This window comes from Drosophila busckii, chromosome 3R (genome assembly GCF_011750605.1).
Source record: "Drosophila busckii strain San Diego stock center, stock number 13000-0081.31 chromosome 3R, ASM1175060v1, whole genome shotgun sequence".
NCBI lineage: Eukaryota > Metazoa > Arthropoda > Insecta > Diptera > Drosophilidae > Drosophila > Drosophila busckii.
In genome coordinates this window covers 10,637,681-10,646,655 of record NC_046607.1, presented here as the reverse complement: position 1 = coordinate 10,646,655, position 8,975 = coordinate 10,637,681, and positions in this window count along the sequence as shown.

Sequence of the window (8,975 nt, the reverse complement as noted above, 5' to 3'; positions counted from 1 at the left end):
TTGCGCACATTTAATGATTTCTTTTTAGTTCCATATTGTTGGCCAACACTCGAAGGAAAGCTAATTTAAATGCTTACAATTCACTTGATATTACAATGAGTACAAATTGGAAATTTTCAAAAGCAAAAGGCTTTGGCTTCAAGCTAACATATTGGATGGATTTATAATTATTTATATTATATTAGCCTGTGTGTTATTCTCGAGGCTTAAGCTCATAAATATATATATATTGTATATATTGATAGAGTCATGAAGTGCAGCTAATGCAAATTAGTTTTTATTCAAAGTTTTCTTCGTCATATTTTTAGATTTCAGTTCCATATTGACATACTTAAGCAAAGTTGCTCAGCTGCTTAAAATATTTTAGTTGAGGTCGCATAAGTATTTGCTCATATTCCTATTTCAGAACTCAGACATATGCATGCAAATTCTTCTTTAGAAGTACAATACATATATTTAAAAAAAAAAACTAAAAGCTAAAATATACAGACGACACAGCAGCAAATTAAAATAAAAGGAAACAAATTATATTTTTTTGTTTTATATCATTAAACGCGTATGCCGACGCTTTGTTGCTGAAGCTTTAAGTTAAAACGCTGCCCACACGTCTCGTGTCTCTCTCTCTCTCTCTCTCTCTCTCTATTTCTGTCTCTCTCGCTGTCATCTTTGCGTCCAGCGTTTGTCCAATTCCAAGATCGCGAGATCTCTAGATTGCGTGCTGGCATTTGAATGCTAAATGTGAATGTTCGTTCCAAGTCTCAGTCGTCAGCTCTTGGCGCTCTCTTGGCCCCCGCGTCTCCGCTCTCTCTCTCTCCATCGTTTGCCACCAGTGGGGGGCAATAAAAACCAAAATAATACTATGTAAAAATTGTTGTTGTTGCCTGTGTGTGTGTGTGTGTTTCTCTGAATCCTCCATGTCAACATCTCTGGGGCCCCCTCTCTTGCTCTGACCCCAGCTGGTGACTGCAGCGATCGCAGTGCTCGACCCGCATCGCTGCTCCAACGAGACATGAGAGCGTGAGCATAGACTGTAGCTTGCTCTCTTACTCTGTCTGTCTCTCTCTCTCCCTCTCTGTTTCTGTCGCGGCATTCGCGTTCGCAGTCGGGTTCGCCAGCTTTTCGTTAGTCGTTATTTCGTTTGTCGGTATTCGTTTCAGTTCAGTTTTTGTCTAAACAAAAAATATTGAATTTAATTTTTTTAGTGTTAGTTGCTCTCTAACAATTTCAGAGTCGTTATCTCGCATGCGCGTCGCGGATTTGATTTTCTGCGCCCTGCTAACCGATCTTTAAATAAACAAGTGTATCTGTGTCTGTATCTGTGTATCTGTGTGTGTGTGTCCGTGCGTACCTTTGTGTGTGTGTGTGTGTGCGTTTATACGAGTTGATCCCAGCTTGAGTCCCGATCCAGCAACTGGAAACTGACAACAGGCATCTCCTGGCCAATTTGGAGCAGCTTCCGCGCCCAAGTGCCCACTGGCTAAAGCGCTCGTAAATTATGTCGTACAAATTTATAACGATAGTTCGAGTCCGTGGAATTATCGCTGGCCGGGTCGCCGCGGCTAATGGCAATAAAAATCTGATTCTGAATTCGAATTCGAATTCCATGTTTTAACTTGTTGAAAAGTTAACCCCTCAACAGCAACAACAACAATGCAACAACATTAAAAATATGTTTTAGGAATATTAACTGCCCCCCACTCTCGTCTCCGATCTATATCAGCTTATGAGCGTGTGTGCCTTTGTGCGTTTTGTATATTTGAATTTAGTATTTAACGAGTGCGTCGATCTTAATAAACATTTCATTGGCAGCTCATAATTTGTATTGATTTGTATAAATTATCGATTGGTATTATCAGCCAACGACTCGGTGAGTGACATTTATGGCAATAAATAATTAATTACAATTGTAATGCATAAGCAATTCCATATGAGTTTTAAAACTTTAATATATTTTGTATTAAATATTCATATGGAAGTCATCATCGTAAATATGTATGGAGTAATTTTAAATTTGTAAGATTTGAACCGTTTATATTTTACTTGTTTATAAAATTGAATGAAAGCAATAAACAAGAAATAAAAAACATTAAGTATTTAAAAATAATATTCAATAAGATTTAATTCGCAACTTAACTTTTTTATAATTAACAAACATTATTTTGTCTTTTATAGATTTTCGCACATAAATTAACAAATATAAATAAAGCTAAGCGCAGCTCGCATTAATAAATCTTCTGGGTAAGTGCAACAAATGCTTTAATTAATGCCTATAGTTAATAATCAGAGTATGCAAAGTGAGCTCGTAAGTACCTGTTGTCCTGTAAGGATATGAGGATATGGAATTACCTTTTTGATTTTATGGCTAAAACAATTCGATTGCTAGCAGCGGCAGCGGCAGCGGCAGCGGTAGTGTCGAGGGAACATTATTGTAGCATAAAGTGGCCCGACCCCCCCACCACACGACTACTCCGCAGCTCGTCCTGGCAAATGCAACGCAGCGCTCAAGCAATGGGCCGCTCGTAAGGGCGTTAAATGTCCAGCCGGCGAGTCGGGCGGTATTAAAAATGGCAATAAATAAAGTAAAGTACGGCGAGTACATGATTTCCCTGTTAAGATGCCACACAGGGCGCGACAACGACAGCGACAAGAGCTGGAGCAGAACATGGCTTGTGGGCATGGGCGTGGCCTGCTAGGTGGGTGGGGGGTCGGGGGCTATGTCCGAGCGGGCCAATTGTGGTAAATCGGAAGTTAAAGACGGCAATAAAATGACGCAATAAAAATCTATGAATGACACATTAAATCAATTGCCAAAAATCACAAAAGCGCGCGGCCGCAAGAGTAGCCTATGGAGTGGATTCAGTGCTTCGCTTCGTGGCGTGGCGTGGGCGGGGCGTAGGTAGTTGATTGATATGCCATTTGGGTGGCACTCAATCGTGGTTACATTTGAAAGTTTAAGTGAATTTTTATGGGCGTGAGAAATTGGGCAACTGGACTAATTGCCAAGCTGGCGCTGAGTTCAAAGCGACTGATGGCGGCGGCGACAGCTGCCCAAAGGATAGTTGCTGGTCAGGTGCAACTGCTGCTCGATTAAGCGATGCATTTCAAAAAAATCCTGACATTTACAACTTCATATGCATTGTCAAAAACAATATAAAAAAAAGAGAAGAGGGCTAACTACTGCTGCTGCTGCTACAAGTGGAGTTGCTAGCTGGTGGAAAATGTTTACGACTTTCGCTAGAACAAAGGCACAAACGTGCGCGACAAGCAGCGAACAAGTTCCACTTATGAAGCCATAAAACGCTTGCAGCAGCAACAATAAAGAAAAGAAACAGGCAGCTAGTGGGTTATCGTTTGGTTTAATCGAGGGCAGCAGCAATCGTCCATGCGTCCGTGCGTCCAGTGCAGCTGACGATCGCCAGATCGACGACGGCAGGACCTCTTTCTCCCAAAGCCGCAGGTGAGTGCGCCGGTGCACTGCGGCCACTTTCTCCGGGTTAGCGAGCCACAGGCAGCGGCTGCCATCTTTATTTTTTGATGACTTCATTCGTTGCTCTGGGCATTTCTTCGTCTCTACCTTTCTCTATTTGTCTGCTGCATGTGTGTGTGTGCATCCGAGAGATACAGATACAGATACCTCAGCCTGTGTGTATAAAACTCATAAAATATATGTGCACGTCAACGCGCTTCGTGCAGGCCTTTTGTGCAGCCATTATTAAATTTCTGATTGTGGCTTTCTACTCACATGTCTCTCCCTCCCTCCCCCCTCTCCCCCACTCGCTGTCTGTCTGGCAGTCTGCCCCCTCTTGCAGACCAACGGACCGGTTCAACTTGTTATCTCAAGCCTGCCCTGGCTAATCGAGCAATGGCTCGCCTTCGAACTTGGGATCCCTTTTCTCGCTAACCCCCGCTACATAACAGCAGCACAGTGGTCTCAAGCTAAACTCACATTGTTCACACTTTAAACATCTTACTACGCTCGCCACTTTGCTCCACTGTGCAGCTTATCAACTTCTGGTGCGCCCAAATGAAAATTAGCTCGAGGTCCTCAGCTCAGCAGCTTACTCAGCCGCAATTCCACGAAGCCAGCGAGCGCATGTTGCAGCGTAGAAAGAAACGAGGGGGGAGGGAGAGTTTGGGAGTTGCAAGGCATATCACGTAGCACACACATTGCAGTTGCAGCAACAGCAACAGCAATGGAGGCAGACACAATAATAAAATGTTAAATTTATAATTCAATTAATAATGTCAACGTGAACGACGCGTCGCCATTTATGTATCCAAAAGATACTCGAATGCAGGCTTAACACAAATTCCAACCACATTCCCGCCTGTCTCTTCAATAAGGCATATCAAGTATAAGAAAAATAACTTTAATTGCCAAGTATTTGCTTACAAATACACCCATGTGTGTGTGTGTGTGCGTGGGTTGTATCTATAGATACACAAGCTGTACGTAAACAAAGCTGGGGGAAGTGGGTTGAGCGCTGGGCGCTCAGTAAATTGAGAACTCATCGAGTGGTGCAGGCAACGACCCAAACGGGATCGATATTTTGCCAACGAACGTCAAATAGGCAAACAGCTTGCCTTGCCTCTCCTCCCATCTTGGCTGTTCTTGGGGGTGGTCCTGGGTGCTGCTGCTCAGACTTAAGCCACACAGCGACAAACGTCAGCAAAAGTGCTTTCCTTATATATATTTGTTGTTTTTTTTTCTTTCTTTTGCGACTCGGCTGAATGCCGACGGCTGCTTCGGCAATTTTTATTGGGGGTTGTTGTGTGTGAGCTTCGTTGAACTCTGGCAGCCATGGCCGTTGTCGTTTTCCCCCATTTTCCATTTACCCAAAAATCCTTGAATGCTTTTGACTTTGCTTATCGCTGCCAGCCCGCCCGTCAATTGTGGGGGTTGCTCTTGGGCCAGCGTCGTCGCACTCGTTGGCGTCATCGTCAGTCAGCGCTCGGGAGACGCACGAGGGGTCGGCGGTAGAGCAAAAACTGAAATTAACCTTTAGGGAGACGTCGGCAGACCAGCTGGGGAGCGAGGGCAGCAGCGAGAGCGTAGCACACGCTATTTGAATAAATATTTTGCTGACTTTGGCTGCTGCTCCGGCAGCCATGTTGCCAATGTATGTGTATGTGTGTGTGTGTGTGCATGCATGTGTGTGTGTGTATCTTTCTAAGCTATTTGGCTCTATGTAACTACTCTATGTGTAAATTATGCTTATGTAAATGAGCTAGTCGCTTTTGTGTTGGCCTTTTTTAAATGGAAATGTGGGAGCAAAGCAAAGTTTGCGTCTCAGGGGGGAGCACTGAAAGTTAAAAGCAACAAAGTTTTCAACCCCCTGCTGGGCAAGATAAGAAAATACCAAGAAAGTTGGCAAGCAGAAAGAAAAACAAAATTGATGATTTCACTTATTTTGCCAAAATGAGTTTTATGTCCTCCCCCCACCGCCCTCTACAAACTCTTGGACTATTTTCATTGTTTGTTTAGCTATGCGAAGCTTAGTGAGGATTTTGCATAGCTTTTAGCTAAGTAAAAACTTAAATTAAATTTAAATTCTATTGCAAATATGTTGGACAGCGACTGCGCTAGAGATTAGCTCAATTTTTGACGCTGCGACAATTAATTTGCCATAAAAACTGAGAGCCCCGGCACATCTTGAATTTTATCACACATAAATTCGAGTGCATGTCGATATGTATGTAAGAAGAGTTGGCCATCAACTAACGACATCATAACTCTCGACTCGTCAACTTTGTAGATATACAAACAAACAGACAGACAGACAGACACATATTCGAATTTTAACTGGTGGCCAATTTAATGCCCATAAACATGGAATTAACACCTTGTTGGACTGAAGCAGAGCAATTAACACTTTGCCCCATTGGCCATAAACCAAATCCAAAAACAAACACACACACACACACTCACATACTCGAGAGTGTAAAGCGAATAGAATGCAGAGTCATTTGCATTTAATAAACTAAATTAAAAACAGGCGAAATATTTTCAAATGAAATGTAAATAGTTGCGTGAGAAATTATTGATTACTCTATATAGAAGACATTTGGCCAATGCACGCGCAGAATTTGAATTTCTAAGCAGGCGGCGCGCAAAGCTCAAAGCCAACCCGATCCCGAGCTGACTGCCAATGTGTCTCAGTTGTTATGGCCGCGACTGTAGAGCTGAACGTGGGCTGAGTATTGAAATGAAGCACATACTACATATTTTATATGACCGAAGGTCGCCGGAAGGCATTAAGATAGATGAACGACAGCAACGACTCGAGTCGACTCAAGAGTCGATTGCAATAGCTAAACGCTCTGTTTATTTGCTTTGATGTTTCGTTGTCCACAATCAATGATTTTTAGAGGCTAGCTGGCTAACAAGCGCTTGCATTTTCTCATATTCATTTCCATTTCCATTTCCACCGCGAATTGCCATAAAACGACACACAAAACAAAAAGTGTTGCTTTAATTTTGAAGGGTGTTTACTTTTATTTTTATTGCAATCTACTTACATATATGTATAGTATGTATATATATATGTATATGTATATGTGTGTGTTTGTGGGTATTATACAATTTACATAGTAATTTAACATGCCGCATGCAACACTCATGCCACCACTCAAAGAGTTACGGGCGCCACTGTGTGCTTCCCTTTTGGCTGTGCGTCTTTTGCTTTTGCCCTCTGATATGGCGCAGGCCGTCTGTTTGCTTGTCGTAAAACGCTTTGCTGGCAATAAAAGCAGTTAACTAGCTAGATTTATTGTACTAAAATATTGCTTAAGTACACAACAAACAAGCAACAGCAACAGCAACAACACCAAGAGCAGGTGAATGGACAGACAGACAGACAAACAAACACGGACACGGCACTTTCACAGGTGATTCAATTTGAAGCCTGGTAGCAACGAGCCGTTTATCTAATTGCCCAATTGTGACTAACTGCCTGGCGTAAAAGAATCATCAAGTGTTTTTACTGTAGCAATTCATAAACAAGCTACTACTATATGAAATTACCATGCATTCATTTTATAAGTTTACGGCTTGCCAAATGTCTTTACAGCCCCAACAAAAAGTAAGTTAATGTCTGACTTCACTTTCATTCTAATATAGAACAAGCGAGCACAATAGTTTAATACTATAAACAATTGCTCAGGAAAGTCGTGGCCATGTTTTGGGCAAAGACTCTGACAGCAACCGAGATGAGTAGGAACACATGCTCCTCAACTACATATAGACATATAGACATTCATACATACACATACATACTCATTTGTATCTTTGTCTCATTTTTGTAGCTGTACAAGTCGCTTGTTCAGCCTCCATGTTTCATGTTTTGTCTGCTGCTGCTTCTTTGTTCTAAATATGGAACATTTGACTTCCTTCTCTGTATACACATATGTGTGTGTGTGTATCTGTGTTCGCTTGTGTATCTTATTGTCGACTGTATCTGCGCTGGCGTTATTCTTTTTTCCTTTTGAAAAGAATGCCAATTGCACAGTCGCGTTTGGAACACGTTTTTTGTTTTTGTTTTTTTTTTTTTTTGGTTCTTTTGATTTTTTTAATATAAAGAAAAAAACTGGAATGAACAAAAACTTGTTCGTTGCCTCCTGAGGACCGGATACCATCTTGATTCAGTGACCGCAGCTACGCGGCTGGGAACTGGAAAAACCACAAGATTTTTCATGCCAGCCACAAGCAGAATTCTTTCTTTCGACTTGCTTAGTTGGAAGCGTTGATATCTAGATGCTACGACTATTTACATGGAAAACAATTCAAGCCAAATGAAGAAAAAGGGTTCTGGGAATAAAGAAATTCGAGACAATTAAAACTTGATGTTACTAACACCATTCCATTGGCCAGTTACGGGTTAGCCGAATAGACGGCGTCTCATAATTAGCTGGGAGAAAGATCGTTAAATTTAGCCACTGCTGCTGCTGCTGCTGCCGGTGCTGGGAGTTCAAAATACCATCGTCGCCATGGAAGGTGCCCTGTGTCTAATTGGATAACACAAAATTTTAATTTAATTCGTTCGCAGCATCTTAGGGACCACCGAAAGTCCCAATTTCTGTTCGTCTTGTGTTTGTTTTTTCTTTATTTTATGATGGCAGAGCCAATGAACTTTTCTCTCACCATAAGTTTTGCTTCTGGAGGGTTTTACTGTTTGGTGCTACTACTGCTGCTTCTTCTTCTTCATATTGCATGTGAATTTTATACGAATGATCATTCTTGTTGCTTGTGGTAGGTTTATAGTTGTCTGAGTTTTTAGTTTTTTGTCGGACCAGGTCCACATGATGAAGCCATAAGCCGCCATGGCGGCGGCCATAAACCTATTTGAATATTAATTTTGTTAATTAACTTATTCAAATTTGGGCGTCATTAAATATAGAAGAAACACTTTTTACGACATTGCCGCCATTCCAGTCACATATTCCCAACAGAAAGAAAGGTTTCATTGTTGTTAACAAATAATGATGGCATTTATTATTGTCGTTGCTGAGAAATTAGAAATTACACGACAGCCAGTTGGCCTAAGATAGTTTCAACTGTCCCCTAACCCCTCAAGTATTGTGTTTCAAATGTTTACTTAAAAATATTGACTATAATGGCGAACGCTTGCCATTGCCCATTGCCAGCTCAAAAGGAGTTGGCTGTCGTTGCAGTCGAATGGTTTTTATGCGACAGCCTGGGTACAAGATCCGCCTCGAAGAGACGATCGAAGCGCAGCTCTTGAGCGGCACATGCGCCTCTCAAGTCAAATTATTGCATTATGCAATTGTGTGTGTGTGTGTGTGCTATGCAGTTGAGCATGAAAGTACAAATAGAGTTGACTTTGACCCTGACAGCAAACGCAGTGAAGTCAGCATTGGGAAATGGAAGTGGAACTCTCTCAACTATTGCACAATGCATACATGCGAAACGAGGAAACAAATTTTACGACGTGTTTGACGACTGTCTTTCCCTCAGC